The sequence below is a fragment of the Jaculus jaculus genome, chromosome 3, assembly GCF_020740685.1.
Source record: "Jaculus jaculus isolate mJacJac1 chromosome 3, mJacJac1.mat.Y.cur, whole genome shotgun sequence".
In the NCBI taxonomy this organism is placed as follows: domain Eukaryota; kingdom Metazoa; phylum Chordata; class Mammalia; order Rodentia; family Dipodidae; genus Jaculus; species Jaculus jaculus.
This window is the reverse complement of record NC_059104.1, coordinates 9,215,572-9,236,249: the sequence shown is the minus strand read 5'-3', so window position 1 is coordinate 9,236,249 and position 20,678 is coordinate 9,215,572.

Below are 20,678 nucleotides of genomic sequence, written 5' to 3'. Positions count from 1 at the left end.
TGCCTGGTTATATTTCCTCTTTTAAAAAATATTTTAGGGGATGGAAAGATGACTCAGTGGTTAATGGCACTTGCTTACAAATCTGATGGACCACGTTCAGCTTCCCAATACCCGCACAAAGGCAGCCGCACAGAGTGGTGGCTTTGTCTGGAGTTCCTTTGCAGTGGCAGAAGGCCCTGGTATGCCCCTGCTCTCCCTCCCTCCCTCCCCCCCTCTCTCTCTCTCTCTCTCTCTCTGCTTCTGTCTTTCAAATAAATATTGAAAATATTGATTTTTAATTTATTTTTATTTAAATTTTCTTTGGCTGAGCCATCTTGCTAGCTCCATCCATTTCCTCTTGTGTAAGATAAATGCTAAATAAACAAATAACTAAATATAGAGTGGTGTGGCAACATAGTGCTCTAAGCTTAACAATGACCTAACCTTTGGGTTTGGCATTTATTGATTTTTCACCCTCATGCAAGTTCATGATAATTAGCCTTCCTTCCCCCACAGTACCAGTGGCAGTGGGGACAGAGCAAGAGTTGGCAAAGGAGGTGCAAAGTTGGTAGTGGTTCAGTGGGAGGAGGGGCAGTCCTTCCTGTCGCAATGTGGAAAGCCTGTTGGCTTGGCTCTATCTCCAGCATCCACTTGCTGCCGTTTCTCAGTTTTCCTCTTTAAGAACATCTAATGGCTTAAACTACAAAGTGTTAGGTCCCGTTTTCTGCCAGGCACACCCTTTTCATAGCTCCTTAAAATTTTATTTCCAAGGGCAAGCCTTAGCTGTGGTGTATATCCATATAGTGATGTGGAGTCCAATGTGTATCAAGGCGGCAAGGAAGAGGCGGGAAAACAGCTCAATTTGTGAATAAGACACAAGGCTGAAGGAAGATCTCAATCCTGTCACCAGGACTTTGGTATTAGAATGAAGTCATGGACAACTTTTTAGGCTTAGATTCACAGGAGAAAAACATATCCTCTTTTTTCTTGTTTTTCTTGCTTTTCATGGCAGACAGAGAGAAGGGTGTTTCAGGGCCTCCAGGCAGTACAAATGAACTCCAGATGTATGTTTGTACATCTGGCTTATGTGGGTCCTGGGGAATCAAACCTGGATCCTTTCGCTTTGCAGGCAAACACCTTAACGGCCAAGCCATCTCCCCAGCCCAAGGACTCCTTGTCTTGATGGTGACTGTACATCACAGATATTGCTGGGCTGCAGGCAATCTGCACCACCAAACTACAAGGAGACAATTTTCAATGACATATTTTCTAAAATGGATTTTCTAAGAAAAGGTAGGTCAGGCAAGTGAGGTAGACTGGGGGATGAAGTTGGTAAGAACTCCGGAAAACGTAGGGAAATTGAGGGGAATGTTTTTTGTTTTTCTCAATATTTTTCTTTATTTGCGAGCGGACATAGAAGAGTGACAGACAGAATGGGCACACCCAAGCAAGGCTGCCGGCCGCCGTAACTGGACTCCAGTTGCCTGTGTCAGTTTGTGTATCTGGCTTTATGTGAGTATTGGGTAATCAAACTCAGGTTGTTTGGCTTTGCAGACAAATGCCTTAACCTCTGAGGCATCTCTACGGCCCTGAGGGGAATGTTTTGAAAGCCTTTTGGGTCAGTTTTAATTGGTGATATTCACATTGGTCTTGTAAGGAAAGTGAACGAGAAAAACCGAAAGAAACCGTTGGGCTTGATCTCAACCGACAGAGACCGTTGTTTGAAATACAGTGAGAGGCTAGAACCTTCCCATGGGATGGAGGCTGAAGCAATGAGCTAGGCTGGGGTTCAAGCTTACAAGGAGGCTCCTATGAAAAATCACACTGGACCAGATGCAGGTCCAAGAGAAGTATATAGGGATCTGTGGTTATTTATGTCCTTGCTCAGTAAAAGCTTTTTAGGGCATTGTCTAGGGGGGATGCCCCAGATGCTTTCTGCTCCTTCCAGGCTTTCGGAGTTAAGGGGGAGTTTAGCAATCAGGGGCGTTGTCAATCTTCTCTGGGACTGAATGCCTCTGCTGTTTCTTCAAGGCCTTGTAATCTTAGGGAGAGTCATTAACCCTTTAGTTTCCTCTGCTTTCCAGGGAACATCATTCTCCCTTCAGGTCTACTCAGTTTATATGGTCATGTTATCATTTAGGCCAGTGGTGCTGGTCTGAAGTCTGTGTGTGAGTACGTGAAGGGTACTACAGTTTTACTTCTTACACTGAATATTTTTGGTCATAATGTTTGAATTACTGCACCAGAGAGAAAATGTCAATCCTTTGCACTTTTCCCGAGAGAAATTCGTGCTCTGTGGGATCAAAGGTTCGGCCTGCCACCCTCCCATTTCCTCCCACAGGGTCAGGGGCATGGCTCATGCTCAGTCTTGGCTTTTGCAGGTGAATGAGGAGAGACTGCTTTATTTAAAAAAAAAAAAAAAAAGCAAGCAAATGAAGGTGAATTTAGAATTTAATTATCAGGTAGTGGGAAACACCTGGGTCTCAGGTGAATCATCGGGTTCTGTTACTTCATAATTATGTGTACTTGGGCAAGTCTCATAGACTCTCTGAGTTCTTGCTTCATTTTCTATAAAACAAAGCTCTTCCCCATTTCTGAGAACGAAGGTACTGTAAGCGCTAAGTGGGATGCTGTCCACCAGAGCCCCTTGCAGCTCTCAGCGGGCCATGGCCTTGGGACGGGTTCTTACTCTCCTTCCTGCCCCAGCACTGTCCTAACGCAGGTGCGAAGGACAACTCTTCCAACGAGCACTCTCCACGCTGCCTCTGGCCCTTCCGGTCTGTAATAATGAACCCTCATTATGTTTTTGAATACACTTGTTCCGCTTGAGTCACTTATCAGCGCCTTTGTTTCTGGCTAATTGTTTTATTTTTCATGACAATTTGGTCTGATTCGGAGTAGGAGGTTTTTCTTTGCTTATTATAATTCCTTTATTAAGTTGCCCTATAGTGTGGCTAAAGCCAGTCCCTGTGGGTGGCAAGGAAAAGAAGCTCAACAGACTGTAGAGCCAAGGCAGAGGAGGCTCGCTACAGCCCTGTCCTGCTGGAGATGACGATACCGCCTAAGGCATCAGCTGGACTAAAGCCCGTGCCAAGTCAGACACAGTATCTGATGCGGCTCTTGGACTGCCGAGGATAAAGCATTAGATCTCATTTCTCTCTTAACCAGTGCTTTGACTTCTCGGCTTGAAGACCAGACATCCTGCTGAAATAAGGACATTTTATACTATTTAGGATTTTAGTTGTGTCTTGACATCCATCTTCACTTGCTTTGGTCAAATCTGGATAACTGCCAATGTCAACGTCCTTGTTCACTGGGTTGGAATCTCTGGAAGGGGCTTGAAAAAGGGATGCATTGCTCCTCTTTCTGTCTGGCTCGCTTACTATCTAGGACATCAGTTTGCAAATAGAAGATACCCATTGTGATTTTGTGTCTTCACTGCATGCATTGTGATGTTTTTCTTTTTCCCTCAGACAAATGGGAAAATTACATTTTCAGCCTTCCTTGCTGGCTGTGTGATTGGATTTCAACTGGTAGGATGTGGTTTAGAGTGTTTTAAGCCACTTCCTGGCTGGAGTACCAATAATCTACTTTTTTTTTTTTTTTAAGAGAGCGGCATGAAATGGAAGGCTCCTCGATCCACATGTTGGTTCTGGAGGCCCAGCTGCCAAGGAGACCTCCAGATGCTCATGTTATGAGACAATTGGAAAATGTCTTTATTTTTCTCAGTTAGTGAGATTTTAGAGGCTTATTGGGTATGCTTCCTTGACTAAACTCTCATGACAAGCAGCATCTAAAGTCTCTGAGGGTAGGAACTATGTCTAAGCATTTTGATGCTGCATTCTTATTGATGAACCGTATATCCTGAGCACAGTGTGACCTCAATAAATGTGTTAAATATATGAATAAGCTAAATGTTGCCAACTCTCACAAACACTGTGTATTTCACCTGTGAAGGTTTATAGCATGTTTTCAATTCCTCAGGTTTTTAAAAGAAATAGTAATTCACATGTTATTTATTTTCAACACTATTCACAATATGTAATCAACTCATATTCTCTTCAGTGGATGAATGGATTAACAAAAAAAGGTTGTGTAGTTATATATAATAGTGTACTATTCATCTGTAAAGTGCATGAAATCCTGTCATTTGTAGCAGTGTGGATGGAACTGGAGGCCATTGTGTTAAGCGAAAGAAGCCAGGCACAGAATGATAAACACCACGTCCTCTCACTCATGTGCAGAGACTGATAAATCAATCTTTTAGAGAAGAATGGGGCAGTGGTCACAAAGGACGGGGAAGGAGGGACTCAAACAAGAGGGATAAGAACATACAATGTAGAATTACCCCTGTTTATTCTTTGACACAGTAGATTGTCATAGTTGTAAACAATCTGTGATAATTTTAAAAATAACTAGAGAAGGACAAAATCCCTTGTAAATCATCAAAAATGATTACTATCTTAGCCAGGTGTGGTGGCGCACACATTTAATCCCAGCACTCGGGAGGCAGAGGTAGGAGGATTGCCGTGAATTCGAGGCCACTCTGAAACTCCATAGTGGATTCCAGGTCAGCCTGGGCTAGAGTGAGACCCAACCTCAAAAAACCAAAAAAAAAAAAAAAAAAAAAAAAAAAAGATTTTTAAGAAATTAAAAATGCTTATTTCTTTGACTTGGTTATTATGTATTGAATGTGCATAGTACATCTCGTAAAGCTGTGCAAAAAATAGTGTCCCAGTGAAAAATGCTAAGGCACGGGAAAGCTTCTACTTTATGGAGTGGCTATGGCGGCATCCTTGGCATGCAGCACACCGTTTCGCTTGTGGAGTAGTCTGTGGCTGAAGATTCCGGTGAGGTTTTTCAACATTCTGCTGTCACTTTTCTCAGATTCAAATTCAGAGGTTCTATCGTGTTTGGGGGTGGATAGTTGAAGTTGAAATCTGACACCGAAACAAGTCTAAAGGCTCTTAGGTATAGTTTCAAAAAATTCTTTTATTATTATTATCTTATTCATTTTTGAGAGAGAGAGAGAGAGAGAGAGAGAGACAGAGACAGAGAGAAACAGAGAAAGAGAATGGGTGCACCAGGACCTTTCAGCCACTGTGAACAAACACATGTACGACATCATGTGCTTGTGTCCCTTTGCGTCTGGCTGTGTGGGACCTGGAGATTCAAACATGCATTCTTAGGCTTCGTAGGCAAGCACCTTAGCCGCTAGGCAATCTCTCCAGCCTGGTATGATGATGATGATTTTTTTTTTTTTTGAGGTAGGGTCTCACTTTGGTCCAGGCTGACCTGGAATTCACTATGTAGTCTCAGGGTGGCCTTGAACTCACAGTGATCCTCCTATCTCTTCCTCCAAAGTTCTTGGATTAAAGGCATGTGACACCACACCCGGCTGTTATGATTTTTTAATAAGCACTTGCTGATTGTAATAGGAATAAGTTCCTGATAAACAAATGAAGGTGGGCAGTGAGAAAATGCTTCAAATTCCAGGAGCAGGACAGGGACATTGTCGAGTGCTTTCTAGACTTCCATGACTTCTGATTTCATTTTAAACTCTCAAAGCACTGGGGGGAAGATCCTCTTACCTGTTCAGGATGGAGAGGTGGGGAAACTGGCACTTCATAGGCTCAGGGGGCATATGTAACGTGACACAGCTGGACAACTGTAGGGTGGGATTTGAACGTGGGTGTGCCAAGCTTGCCACCCATCCTTTCAAATACAGTGGCTGTCTTAGGGTGCTCGGACTAATGACTTTCTGACTTGACGACAGTGCCAGCAATATGCATTCAGTAGAATCAGGTGTCAGGTTTTGCATTTGGGTCTTTTCCTGCTTAGACATGCAGTGGCCACTCAGTCTTGATGCTGGGCAGCCAGTTGAGCACAAGCTCTCAGACAGCCCCATGACCATGAAGGGAGACAAGTGACACTCCACAGTGCGTCTTGTTGCTAAGCTGTGACGTTCAGAATGTCACTTCATTGTAAGCCAAGGAGCATCAATGTGCATGCTATGGAGGCACCTTTAAATAATAATAAATAAAAACTGAACAGCAATGACGCTATCTTTCTTCACTGTACCACTTAGAAATCAATGTGAATCACAAATCCTGGCATGCCTATCACACACTGTTAGGTTCTCAGAACATACTTCCCTTGTGACATTCCTTTTATCTTATCCTTTCTCGCAATTAAGTGGTGGATACGGGCTTCCATGTTGTGTTTTCCACTGGGCCCATTGGGTCTGATGGATTTAATTTCTTATGTTCGATGCTCCCCACTCATGAGTATTGTGGGTGTGTCCTATCTGTTGATAATTGTCATTCCTGCTTTGAGTCCGAACCCTGGAGTCCATACCTCACTTGGCCTGCTTAGCTGGCATTCCTAGGATCACTTCTAGTCTCTATAACAGAATCAAGTACCATCTAGCTAATCAATCCAGTGACTAAATTATATATTATCATGTTTATTAGGGAGAAAAGCATAACAATACACAATCCTTAACAGTAGGAGACACAGTGTCTAGTGGGGAATATGAAAACCCATATGCCTAAAGAATTTCCATAAGCATTGGCCAATATAAACATTCTGGGGAAGCCTATTCATGTGAGGAAATTGTAACTCAGGTATTTTTTAATATATTATTGATTTATTTGTTTAAGAGAGAGAAAGAGGGAGAGAGAGAGAGAATGGGCATGCCAGGGCCTCCAACCATTACAAAGGAACTCCAGATGCATGTGCCCCTTGTGCATCTGGCTTAAGTGGATCCTGGAGAGTCAAACCTTGGCCCACTAAGCCATCTCTCCAGCTGGTAACTCAGATAATTTTAGCTAATTCATTCCCCTTAATTCAGAAATTAAATGGGAGATAGCTACTTGAACTTAGGCTTTCTTATTCCATGTATCTTGCTTTTTCTAAAATATTATATTGTGGTTCCTTTCATTATCTGAAGGAGTCTGCTCCTTGTTGCTGTCTGTAATGCTGGAGACACACACATCCATTCACAGTGACACGGCTATCAAGTATTGATCTGACAAAATACAAGTGTTACCATGATAAGGGCTCTGTGATGTATGATGACGGGAACGTCCGCTATACTGGCCAGTTCTGTGGTACCGCATTTAAATTAGGTATTGTTTTCTTTCTGAGGACTTTTATTTTCTAAGCCTAAGAGGAAGAAGCCAGAATGCTGAAGCTGAGTCTCTGAGTGTAACGGCTGTTCTGAGAATGTTAATGAAGCTGCAGATGGTTTTATTTTCCCTCAGTAAGATAAATGGGGGGTGATTGGCTTTTATTAAGGCTAATAAGGTGTCTGGCTTATCTTTTAGTCCATGCTACAATTTTCTCTCTCCTTTTTACTTTTCCTCTCTTACTCATCTCAACATCTGCCACCCCTCTCAGGTATGAAGTTATTTTATTGGCATTGGCAAGACTTTTATGACTAATTCTCGCTGAGTTTGGATGGTCCAAGTGGGCTGCTGGACGGGCCATGTGGTAATATCACTGTTGTCAGCAGCAATAGTCCTAGACCACAGTAAAAATATCTGATTTACAAAAATGCCTCATCCTTAGGCTATTTCAAACCTAATGTTAATTACAGAATGATCTGGGGACACAAAGATGTTGGTTCTAGTTCTGTGTTTTTGTTTTTTTTTTTTTTTCAATTAGAAACTAATGGCTTTTTTGTTGTTGTTGGCTAAAGGCTTTGTTTAAGTCACTGTGAGACTGGGAGAGGTATGCAGTATTTGCTGACCAGTGCTAATGAATCTCTACCTGCGTTCAAGCCATATGAGAAACATAGAAACAGGCTGATCTCTTTAAATATGAAACATATTCAGCAAATCCCCAAATGAGTTTAGATCTCCTCTGAATTTTAGTGGGAGAATCTCTTTGCTTAAATATGACAGCAGTTCTCAAACCCTAGGGTGAATAGGGTAGTGTAGGAACCAATGAGAACTGTAGATTGTGACTTAAGGTGATGTAATAGGCCAGAGTAGGCTCTGGGAATTAATGTCTGTGTGATTGTTAAGCTTATGGACATCATGTCACATTGTGAAATTATCTTTCCAGGGCAGTGCCTATGAAATGCCAAGTGTGCATCAGTACCACCCAAAACTTGTGAAAACACAAATTACTGGCACCACCCGCTAAGTTCTGATTCATGAGTGCTAGGTGGGGCAAATGGGGGATGTACAAACTGTTCTTTGAGAACAGGGGATCTTGGGTATTCCCATTGTCCCACCTGCTGGTCGGAAAGAGTCAGGCACTGACAAACACTAAACACCATGCTCCTTATTTTTTGAAGCAGGAGAATACATGTCTCAGCCTGTAGTTTGTTATATGACAGTGTGTCCTAATTATAGGCTCCTTTCTAGGTAACAACTTACTGTATACTGTGGGACTTTCACATGAGTCCTCATTAAATCACTAATCTTCATACTATCGAGTTAGAGACTGTACAAGAGAGTTCAACATAGGCTTTAAATACCAATTTTAACATGATATTAATTGTTTTCATAAATAACAGTAAATTGTGTCGAGCGGTAGATGCAGTTAGAGCTTTATCTGTCTTCTGAAGTACTATTTTCAGATACTAATGAGACTGAACAGACAATGATTATGTTATTACCTGGGCTGTTTACATTGACAGAGTTCATGAAGGATTTATTTATTTATTTATTTATTTATTTTTGGTTTTTTGAGGTAGGATCTCACTCTAATTCAGGCTGACCTAAAATTCACTCTGTAGTCTCAGGGTGGCCTTGAACTCATGGTGATCCTCCTACCTCTGCCTCCCAAGTGCTGCTATTAAAGACATGCGCCACCATGCCTGGCTTCCTGCTGAATTTTAATCAGTTACTAGATTCTAGTCATAGCATTAATTATCCCTTATCTATGACTTCATTTAGATAATAAGGTCTTCTCTCTCTCTCTTTTTTTTGGGGGGGGGTTTTAGAGGTAGGGTCTCACTCTGGTCCAGGCTGACCTAGAATTAACTCTGTTATCTCAGGGTGGCCTTGAACTCATAGCAATCCTCCTACCTCTGCCTCCCGAGTGCTGGGATTAAAGGTGTGCACCACCACACCCCGCTAATAAGGTCTTCTTATGATATACTTATGGCTACACAAATTCACTGGTCTAATATCAATCAAAATGTTCACACTGTGAAGTTCTGCTTGATGGTGCATTGTGACATACATTTTATCTCACATGTATATTTGTGAGTAGCTTTTAAAGAGCAGACCTCATTCCTTAAGAGATTTCATGAAGTAAAATAATAATAATAAAAAAGGTAAAACATCTAATTTCCCCAATTTTTTTTAAAATTTTTTATTTATTTATTTGAGAGCGACAGACACAGGGAGAAAGACAGATAGAGGGACAGAGAGAAAGGGCGTGCCAGGGCTTCCAGCCTCTGCAAACGAACTCCAGACGCGTGCGCCCCCTTGTGCATCTGGCTGACGTGGGACCTGGGGAACCGAGCCTCGAACCGGGGTCCTTAGGCTTCACAGGCAAGCGCTTAACCGCTAAGCCATCTCTCCAGCCCTGATTTCCCCAATTTTTACTTTATCAGGCTTATCACAGCATGGGCAGACATTAAGGAGGATAAGAGGAAGCACACGGAGTTCGGATGTACCATAAAGTCAGATAAATGTAGAGATCACCAAACACTACAGAGCAGGTCCAAGTGAGCACACTGAGACTTCATTGCAGAGCTGGTTGTCACCTGTCCATAACATCACTGAGGCTGACATGGTTGCCCTGAGCTCTTTTATCCCTAAGCATTCATTTCTACCTTGCATTTCTGTAGAAAGGAAGAAAAGGGAGGCCAACACAGTTAACCTCTGTTTCCTGTGAAGTGCGCACCTCTCTTGCTCTTTTCTTGGGGATGCATGTGATAATCTATTCTTCTTTTTAATGAGATCTACAACCAAATTGTACCCTTGCAGCTGTCACATCATTACACCAGATAAAAAAGGAGAGGAAGGAACACCCCCACAAAAAATTGATGGTAATTGGAGCCGGTGTGCACTGCAAAGGTCAATGGCCATTTCTCACTGCTTCTCACCTGCTTCTGTGAGTTCATTTCTACGACCTTTTGCCATCCTTGCCTGATGACATACAGTGCCCTGTTCCTGGCCTGGAAGCACTCCAGGTAGTCTTGCTGTCAGAGAATTGTTTCAGCAGACATTGGTTTGCAGAGCTCACTGAAAATGTGGTCAGAGTTTTGTTTTCTCCCCAGCAAAAGGGAGTTTTTCTTGTGCCAGTGTGCTCTCATTGTGGGTTTTTGATAACGTCAAAAAGTCCACACAGCTCACATGGTGATGACAAGTGTGCATTGGGGATTTCCTTTAAAGTAAAAATAATTTAGAAATTAAAGTTGTAGCGCTTACAAAACTGGATGTGAGTGCCACACAGCATTCGCGGTAAGACTAGTTCCCTGCCATCTATGGTGCTTGGAAAACATCCTTGGAGGAGGAATTGGTTGTGTAAGTGGGCGGAGCCTGCAAGAATTCCTCTTGAAAGCAGTTAATGTTAAGGCTGAGCACTCTTCTTTACAGGGAGGACAGTGAGAGCGTGTTTTGTCAACAACTGAGGATGACGGTTCTTTTATGTAAAGCACTGTCATCTATGGATACAGCTCTGTAGCCTATTTACCTGGCTATTCTGGTGAAAGCTCTATTTTAGTCCGAATTACCTGCTTTGGGAACAAGGAGGCTTTTCTCAGGGGGTAATTACCAGTATGATCACAACACCATCTGTTTGCCTTATGTTCTGGAGATAGCTCAAAGAAGATGAGAACTGGGACGGGAACATTGCAGGAGGGAGGAAATGAAGATAACCAACGTGAAAGTAATAATTAGAAGCTTAAAGACGAAAAGCATATGGTATTGAACGTATAACTTCGAAGCCGGCATCCTACACCCCTGGCCCACCTGAGGTTTCCCCAGGAGTAAGAACTGAGAGAAATCCAAGGCTAGAACAGAGAGGGCCAATTAACCTAGGGGGGAATCTCCAGAGGGACCTAGCAGAGAGAAATAGCAGATGGTATTCGTTTGTGATTTAGTGGGGGAAAAGTAGCCGCAGGCTAGATGCAACCCGCAGAACCTTGCTTTCCATATTCCAAAGCACAACTTTAACAGAGGAGTCAGAATACCCAGGAGGATTTTTCCTGTAGTCATCATTAATTTTAAAAATATACTTAACACCTCCTAAGTAGATGTACTTCACCAGGCTGTTTGAGGAGATATGCTGATGTGTAAGTTATGGTTCCTTCCCTTGGGAATAGTGCAGTGCAGCAGGAAAGCGAGGGAAATAAGATGTGTGGACAGCCTCGTAACTACTCTCCCTACCACATCTGGGAGGGTCTCACAGAGGTAAGAAGTATTTCATGCTGGGGCTTGGGGAAGCTGCGTGGAATTTGAGTGGGAATGTGTATGGGTGGACAGGGCTTCGCTAAGCATGGAGGAGTTCATTATACACAGGCTAGAGCTAGTACAGGGATTTGGGGACTTTAAGGAGAACAGCTTGGAATTTGGTATTTATCTGATGAGACAATAATTATATAAATATTTTTCATGCTCTAAATACATCTGAAATTTGATGCTGCATTCTTGGGCAATGAAGCTGCACTTGAAAAGATGTACACAATCCACCTTCTCAGTAGCTCTAGCTTAACATATGTTAATCTACTCCTGCAGCTGGGACCCCAAAAATAGAATTTTAGCAGGAATAATTTTTTCATAGCTTTCTTTCTTTCTTTTTTTTTTTTTCTTAAACTTTGGCAAACAAAAGAGGGAAGGCTTGAATTGCAAAAACCGCCATTGATGTCAGCTACTCTTCCAGTTAAAGTCAGGTGGGTATGCAGTGCAATATTTGAAACTGCTAAAATGTGACATTGGGATATAAGGGACCTGCTTTTAGAAGCCAAGGTATACAATGACCTTCCCCCCACCCCCAAGGGAGAGGAAACATTAAAGTTTCCACCCTCAGTCCAGTATTAATTGGTCCCACATTCTTTGTGTGTTGTCCTCCTCTTGATTTTATGAGTATACACAAGAAAGGCTCCTTCTCCTCTTGTCAGAGACACACGCACATCTTTTTTCTGCACAATTTATCCCTTGACGTCCTCCATGTCTGTCGGCAGCAGGAGCTGATAGGATCAACTGAGGTGTGAATTATGTTTAATTAAATCCCATCACTTAGAATAACGTGAAGGAGCATTTAACCTGGGTCATTCCACCCCAGCTCCTTCCTGTACACCTCCCAGGTAATCACAACAGGACTGCTACAAGGGCGATCTACTGCTTGTGGCAAGAGGGGCCCACATGGACAGAGGGCACACTGTTAGGTCAGTGCCACAGAAAAGTACCCTGTAATTCATGGCGCAAATGCTCCATGGGAGTATCCGAGAGCCCATATTTGACTTCCCTTACCCTCCCAGCTGCTCAGGGCTCCCTCCTCTCTTGGTGCTCACCTGTTCTACTAAAAAGGTATGCACACTTTATTGTTAACCCTTAAAGAAGTGACAACTGGGGAAGGTAGATACGAAATCTTCCATTATTTCCTGCTAATTCCAATGTTTACTTCCAACTGAATGCAATCATCTTCATTCGGTCTTCTCCCTGGCGCCTCCGTTCCATCTAGAGTTGGGCTGGGTGAGGTCCTTTGACATTCTGTATCTTCTTGATGATTCTTCCCAGAAACATCTGGTTAATGGTGGTGTTTATTATTGGTCCATTGGAAGACTACTGATGTCTCTGTGTCAGTTTTGTACCCTGCTACACTACTGAAAGTGTTTTTCATCTCTAATAGTTTTATCATAGTTTTCAGGGTTCCTTATGTGTAGAGTCATATCACCTGCAAATCATAATTTGACTTCTTCCTTTCTTACTCATATTTTTATACAGACTTTTGTGTTTCTTGTCTTATTTCTGTAGCTAAGGCTTCCAGTACAATATAAAATAAAAGCAGAAAAGTGTACTTCTTTGTTCTTGATTTTGATGGAAATGCTTTGAATTTTTCCCCATTTAGTATACTGTTGGCTACAGATCTGTGATACATAGCCTTTCTTTATTATATTAAGATATGTTCTTTCCATCCGCAGTTTCTTCAGGGCTTTATTGATGAAGAGATGATAGATTTTGTCCAATGTCTTTTGGGTATTTGTTGAGATGATTAAACAACTTGATCAAAAATGGCTATAGGGCTGGAGAGATGACTTAGCAGTTAAGGTGTTTACCTGCAAAGCTTAAGCCCCCATATTTGACTCTCTGGATCCCACATTAGCTAGATGCAAAGCTGAGGCAAGTGCAAGGTTGCACATGCCCACTATGTGATACAACCATCTGGTGCTCCAATTGCAGTGGCTGAGGCCCTTTTGTGCCAATTTTCTCTCTCTCTCTGTGTGTGTTTGTCTGTCTCAAAAAAATGAGCTATAGAACTGAGTAGAGAATTCTCAAAGGAAGAAAAAAAAATGGCCAATAAATAGTTCCAAAATGTTCAACATCCTTAGCCATTACAGAAAGGCAAATTGAAACTACCTTGAGATTTAATATTACTCTAGTCAGAATGGCTCTCATTAAGAAATCAAATGGCAATAAATGTTGGCAAGGGTATGGAGAAAGAGGAACCTTTATTCATTGTTGATGGGAATATAAATGGTGTAGTCATTATAGAAATCAGTGTGGAGTTTCCCGAGACAGCTAAAAATGTATCTACCATATGACCCTGCTATGTCACTCTTGGACATATACCCTGAGGACTGTACACTGCACTGTAGAAATAGTTGCTCACATGTTTATTGCTATTATATTCACAATAGCTAGGAAATTAAACCAGCTTTAAATGCTCATCAACTGATTAATGGGTAATTAATATGTGGTACCTATCCACTATGGAGTTTTATTCAGCTGTGTAGAAAAACGAAAATTTGCAATTTTCAGGAAAATGGATGGATCTGGAAAACATTATGCTACATTGGGTAACAGCCTTAGAAAGACAAATGCCATACGTATTCACTCTCACATCAAATTTTTAGATGTATATGTGGGTTGGAGTAAGAGACAATAGTAGAGACCAGGAGCCTAGAAATGTTCAGTTATGGAGAGAGCACGGGAGGGTAGGGCTTAAGAGGAGGGTATAGTAGATCTGCAAGTAGACCGGGAGAATACTGGGAGTGGGATGATTTGAGTGTGCTTAGGAAAGGGGATGGATGAGGGAGTGGAAAGAGGATTAGTTAAAAATAAAAGATGTTATGAATAAGCGACTTAGACACCTTTTACTTTTCTAGCTAAGGTGTGTGTGTGTGTGTGTGTGTGTCAGAGAGAAGTTTGGAGATGGCTAATGCTGTGCCCTGAGCCATAGATACTATAAAAGATTTTCAATGAAAACAATAAACAAAAGCTGGGCGTGGTGGCACACGCCTTTAATCCCAGCACTCAGGAGGTAAAGGTAGGAGGATCACCATGAGTTTGAGGCCACCCTGAGACCGAATAATGAATTCCAGGTCAGCTTGAGCTAGAGTGAGACCTTACCTTGAAAAACCAAAAAACAAACAGCAAAATGAAAAAAAAAATTCAGTAGTGGATATGGGGCACCTTCCAGTGAGTTCTTGGCTAGGGAAGACACTGATGTCCCCAAACAATCACAGACTATTGCTAAGGCTCTGGTTTGCCCACCAGAATGTGAGGTAAGACCCCGCTGCTGAAGACACCGCATGCTTGGGTCACAGGACACCATGTAGCCTGTTGGGGCGAAAAGTCATCAATGGTCTTAACCAGCAGTGGCCCCTGCAAGCTACACAGCTGACCAGGCAGGCAAAACTTCCCAACTGGTGTAATGATGGCATGCCTCTGTGCTCTCTGACTGGATTCATGCCTGGTACTGAAAATCTATTCAAAAGCTTATGGCTGAGCAGGTCATAAGCCTAAAGGGGAAGCTATTGCTATGGTTTGGCTAAGTGGATATATTATACCCACCAAATTGTCCTCTAAATATTTATGCTTATGCCCCTATATTAATGTTACTTTCACTTTCAATTAGAGAAGCCTCTATTTTCATATGGTGGTGACTACTGGGGAGACCCGAAACTCATTAAAGTTCTGAGAGGAAGTGACAGTGGAGTCTTCAGCACTAAGTGTGACATATCTCTCATGCCCTCCAAGGCTCAGGGTCCATTGCAGAAGAGGTGGCAGAAGGAATGTAAGAGCCCAAAGAAGGGGAGGAGGGCTTTGTCATACTGAGCAGACACAAAGTGGCTACTTCATCATGATCTCACAGTGGTTGACACTATTTGCATGAGCTTTGCACAATATGAGGGTGAAACCAAAACAAAACTGATGACATCAAGATATAAGACGGCCTAGTTGGAAAGAAGAAGTTTATTTGAGGGGGGATAGGGGATGGGAACAAAACAGGGTGGTGGAATGTGATTATGAAAAGGGAGATTTCATATATATATGGAGAGAGCGAGCGAGCGAGAGAGAGAGAGAGAGAGAGAGAGAGAGAGAGAGAGAGAGAAAGAGAGAGAGAAAGAGAGAGAGATTGTCAATAAAAAGTAAATGAAAGATAGAAAGAAAGAAAGAAAGAAAGAAAGAAAGAAAGAAAGGAAGAAAGAAAGAAAGAAGGAAAGAAAGAAAAGAAAATACTTGGACCAGATAGGGCAGAGATTAATAAAGAAGCAATTGCTTCAGGATTAATCTTAACAACATTCATCCAGTGCAGGCATCCTCTTAGAAAGTTTGGCACATTTTGCTACATTTGGGTTGAATGCAAATTTTGAAGAATTACTGCACAAGTTTGTATCTTTGGAAGTGAAATTTATCTTTCATTTTTCTCTATTATGGTGTATTGGCATGTCATCATGATCCCCCTAGTTATTCAAAACTCCTCCTCATGATTCCTTCTCTTCACATTCCCTGTGCATCGCTCTGCAGAGCTGAGTTCTGTAGCTCTTACTCTGAGGTCATCTCTATTTCCTTGAACATCTTCTCTGTCCTCTTTTGCAGTGACCATGACAGCATTGTCCCAACAGTCATGTTTACATGTGCGCTCTCTTCTTGATGAAACCCTCGATTCCTTACTAACAGGCTACACACCTTTCAGTGTTGTTTTTATTCTGTTTAGGATAAAGGACAATTCTTCAGGAGGCACGAGAGGTTCTCTTTGATATGCTTTCAACATGTTCTAATGATTGTGTTTCTCCTCATTCCTTTCCATGGGCCATTCCTACAGGGAAGTTAAGAGGAATGCTGGTCTTGGGCTGGAGAGATAACTTAATGGATAGCCTGAAAAGCCAAAGAACCAGGTTCAATTCCCCAGGACCCACTTAAGCCAGATGCACAGGGTGGCACATACATCTGGAGTTCATTTGCAGCATCTGGAGGCCCTGATGCACCCATTCTCTCTTTCTTTCTCAAATTAATAAATAAAAATAAAAATAATTAAAAAGGAATGCTGGTCTCCATTCCCCTCCATCACATATTCTTATGTGTGAGGGGGGTCCTTGTCCTTCTGTCTTGCCATTCTCCTTCTGAGGTTCCCACTATTCCAAACAACCACATCCCGTATGTTTTCCAGTTCTTCACGTCCATATCACCTGGGAAGCAACTCTTATCTTAGTCTTTAGGATGGAATTAACCTCTGCTTGCTCTGGACCCCAGAGCATTTTAATGATATTTTTCTTAGTTTAATTTTTAATTAAGTATCTGCTTTACAATCCCTCGTAAGCATGAAATGTCATTAAAACTATACTCTGTTGAGTTTTTTTGTGGCTTACCTCCTAATATAATTTGATAATAGATGATGTGCTAGAAATGTTACTTGAATGAACTTGTAAATATCGGAGAGAATGAATCATTATTCCTTCAATATATCTGCAAGAAATTTTACCACTCGCATTGCTTGCAGATGGATGTGTTCTGTGAATGTGAATGCTTATTGCTTCACAGGACCATGGAGCATACATGCCACAGGATGCTGTGTTAGGGTTAGAAGTAGCAAAGCGGAGCGCTGAAGTCAGTTATTTGTTAGAATACGCTTTGGAGAAGTAAAGGGTAGCATGACTGATTCAGGAGAAGAATGTGAGCTCTAGGGTTATTTGAATAAAACCTCTTCCTGGGGTTGGACTTGCAGGCTTATATTCTGCCTGTAGCTTCACAAGGCTACATGTTTAGTTTATGGTTAGTTTCTTTTTGTTTACCTACATCTAGTTCACCAAGAATGTTGGTCCTCTCTAGCAGTTTAAAAATATTACATTTTTTTTCTCAGAAAATGACATCAAGAAGGTTTTGTGATTTTTCTTATTATCATAGATTCCTATTCAAAACAAAATTCTATCTCCTTTTCTTATTGATGCTATCAGAGTGAGGGTGCCTATGGATTTCGGTGAGGAGCAAATGGTAGATTCTCTTAGCCTTGGAAACAGTATTTCACTTAGATGGTAACACATGAGTCCTTATATCATAGTATATTTATGTGAGAGAAGAAATTCCAAGTTTGGCACCCACTCAAATAGGATGCTTTGGAAAGCTACATTAATTTGACAAATATTAACTAATAGAAATACGTGGAATGTCTAGGGCATTCTGAAACAGCCTGAATTAGAAAGTGGACTTGACTCGGACAAAAAGTTTAAAATAGCTAGTCCTGGTAAACCGCTGCTCATAGTATATCCTTTGACAGGCGTTCTAAGTTGGGCAGGCGAGGGGAAGACAGTGCTATCCTCACAGTCAGCAGTAGGAGCGGTTGGGCTTGTAAGACGCACAGGAATAGACTAGAGAGGGTCACTTCTGTCAGAGAGGGGGTGCTGCACACTGAGGAAGAGGAGAACGAGGAAGAGGAGGAGAAGGAGGCAGGATTAACCATGTAGGTAGGATCAGGCTCGTGGAGGACGGAGAGGAGCAGGAATGAAGAAAGGTCTGGTGGGGTGTTCCCTGCCTGCGGAGCTCTTGCCCTCTTTCATGGCCCACATGGAGCAGCGGTTCTTCTAGAGTGCTGTTGTCCACCCCTTGGTGGAAGAAGTCTTCACTTGAAGAGCTATGTGAGTCTCCCCCCATCCTTCAGTGTGGCCATAGCCAACAGGGGAAGCTCCAGGGATGAACTGTTGGAAGGGCGTAGCCCAAGTAAAGGAAGAAGTGAGGTGAATGGTTTTACAGAAGACTGTTGTGATGCCACATGGAGCAGTTGGTATAATTATGGTTCACAGGTAATCATCACAACATAACACACCCACCACATAGGCAACCGGGTAGGTCTTGCCCATGATTTAGGTCATGAGGCCTTTTGATATTAGGTGACTTGTTCAAAGGTTTATGTAGATAACTCAGAAAGTATAATTCTGTTCTATTAAGTTGGGGAGATGAAGAATGGTGTGTCTGAAGACTCTGTGAAATAAACTAATGCTGTGTGCATAGCTGTGAACGAGAGTGAGTCTTGGAGTGCATAAGTATAGATGTGGGCTATGTGTAAGGGAGTTAACCCAATGTATAGAAGTATAGGTTTGTGCTATGTTTGACCAAGTCCGTGTGTGAATGTGGGTAGGTACGTTCTGGGTGTAAAAGAAGGAGTAAAAGTGTAGGTGTGTGGTATGTGTGTTTGCACTTGTGTACACCATTGGGGGTTGCAAAGTAGAAATTGTGGGGGAAGTATTTATCTCTGATATCACTTATTGGAAGGAGGAAGATGTATGTAGTTGTCTTGTATTTTCTTAGTTGTCTGGAAATGAGTTATTTCTTTTTGTGGCAGATTACTTACTTTTATCTTATAATCTGAGCTAATATGTTAATTATTGTGATGCCACTATAAAGAAAATGAGGGCTCAATAATCAGTGTTTACCTTGTACATGATTTTCAAAGAAAATGACATTGTTTTTAGTACAAGTTGGAATTTAAAAAAATGCAGGACTGGCTCAAATGTAAATATTCCAAGGTATTCAATAACTTAAAAATAAATTTTTGCTAAAGCAAAATCTGTTGAGCTTTGGACTTGTGACGCTGGAGTTTAGCAAGCTCTCCACTGCAGAATATATCCTATTACTGTGTCACACATCATTTCCATATATCTTCATTTTATGATCTTCATTTTGAACGATTTGATGGTTCAGAGGTGTGGTAATAGATATGAATTTTATTTTGACATGTGGAAGAAGGCATTTAGATGCGGGAGTGTGTGCACAGTGAGATGATTAGAAATTATTATGGGGTAGAAAATTTGTGATTGAGTTTGAATGATTGAATCTATTTTAAAAATGTGCAGAGCTGTTAGCTTTCAACATAATTTGTGCAGTCAAAAGAAATCAAAATTCATTTCATTTATTCATATTTTATTTTTGAAATAAGCCACAGTTATTTCATTATTTCTTTAGAGGAATGGCTTAACGATAACACTGGCTCTACCAAAGAGCTAGGAACCATCTAGAAACTATGGTAAATGAACACATTTCTTCAAGATGAAATTATGCATCGCTAAGTAAATGGGTGCCTTTTAATTAATGACCTGACTTTCGTGGTTTATGTACAAGAGGGTAGACTGAGAGATGCCAAAGGTGCAGTGGAGGAAATCACATTTCAGGTGACACATAATAACTTGGGAATGTCCCTTTGATTGTTTCCTACCTGTTTGTGTGAGATGCTTCTCCTATGGTTATCCTTGTTGGTGACCCTAAGTGGAGAGCGGGGCGAAGGTTGGGTAGCAGTCCTGGTCAGCGCGACAATCCTTCCTTCTTGTCTCTTGTCTTCTGCATAAGATATTTCAAAGCTGGAGAGAGATTCTGCAAGGGAGTCCCTCCTTTCCCATGGGCAACAGGACACAACTGGCCATGGCTGTGCAGCTTTGATAACCTTCCCCCTTCTTAGCATCTCTTGGGAGATGTACTAAGGTGCAGATTCCTTCAACATGTCTTCAAACATTAAAATATACATGTTTATTTAAAATACACATGTTATTTAAAATATACATGCTTGTTGTTCTATAAATTTTGGATGGCCACCTCAATCATTTTGCAATAGTCTTTTCTTAAAGTCCCAGAACATTTCTTCTTCTTCTCCCTTTGTGGTGTGTGTGGGTGTGTGTTCTTCTAATCCAGGCTGACCTTGAATTCACTATGTAGTCTCAGGGTGGCCTCGAACTCTGGGTGATCTTTCCATCTCTGTCTCCTGAGTGTTGGGATTAAAGGTGTGCACCACCACATCCGGTACAACATATTTCTTTTAAATTCTTTTTGAAAGTAGTTTAGTTATTTGTTTGTTTAGTTGAGAGAGAGACAGAGAGAAAGAGAGAGAGAGAATGGGTACATTAGTGCCTCCTGCCACTGCACATGAACTCCAGATACATATACCCTTTGCGCATCTGGCTTTACACTGGTGCTGAGGAATCAAATCCTGGTTGTTAGGCTTTGCAGGCAAGTGCCTTAGCCTCTGAGCTGTCTCTCTAGCCCCTCAATATTTTACTATAAGCTATTAGTCTGTCCTTGTTTTATTTTCTTTATGTTTCTTCATTTTTGGCTTTTGCACAAGTATGTATGTTTGGCTTGCTTGTGTGTATGTGTTCAAATGTGTGTAGGTTCACATGTAGGGTGTATGCATGTGTATGTGTGTGCACATGCATGTGGAGGCGAGAAGAAAACTTCTGGTGTAATCTTTTTGGTATACTGTCCTCTTTTTTAATAAAAAGATTAAATTTTTATCTGTTTATTGGA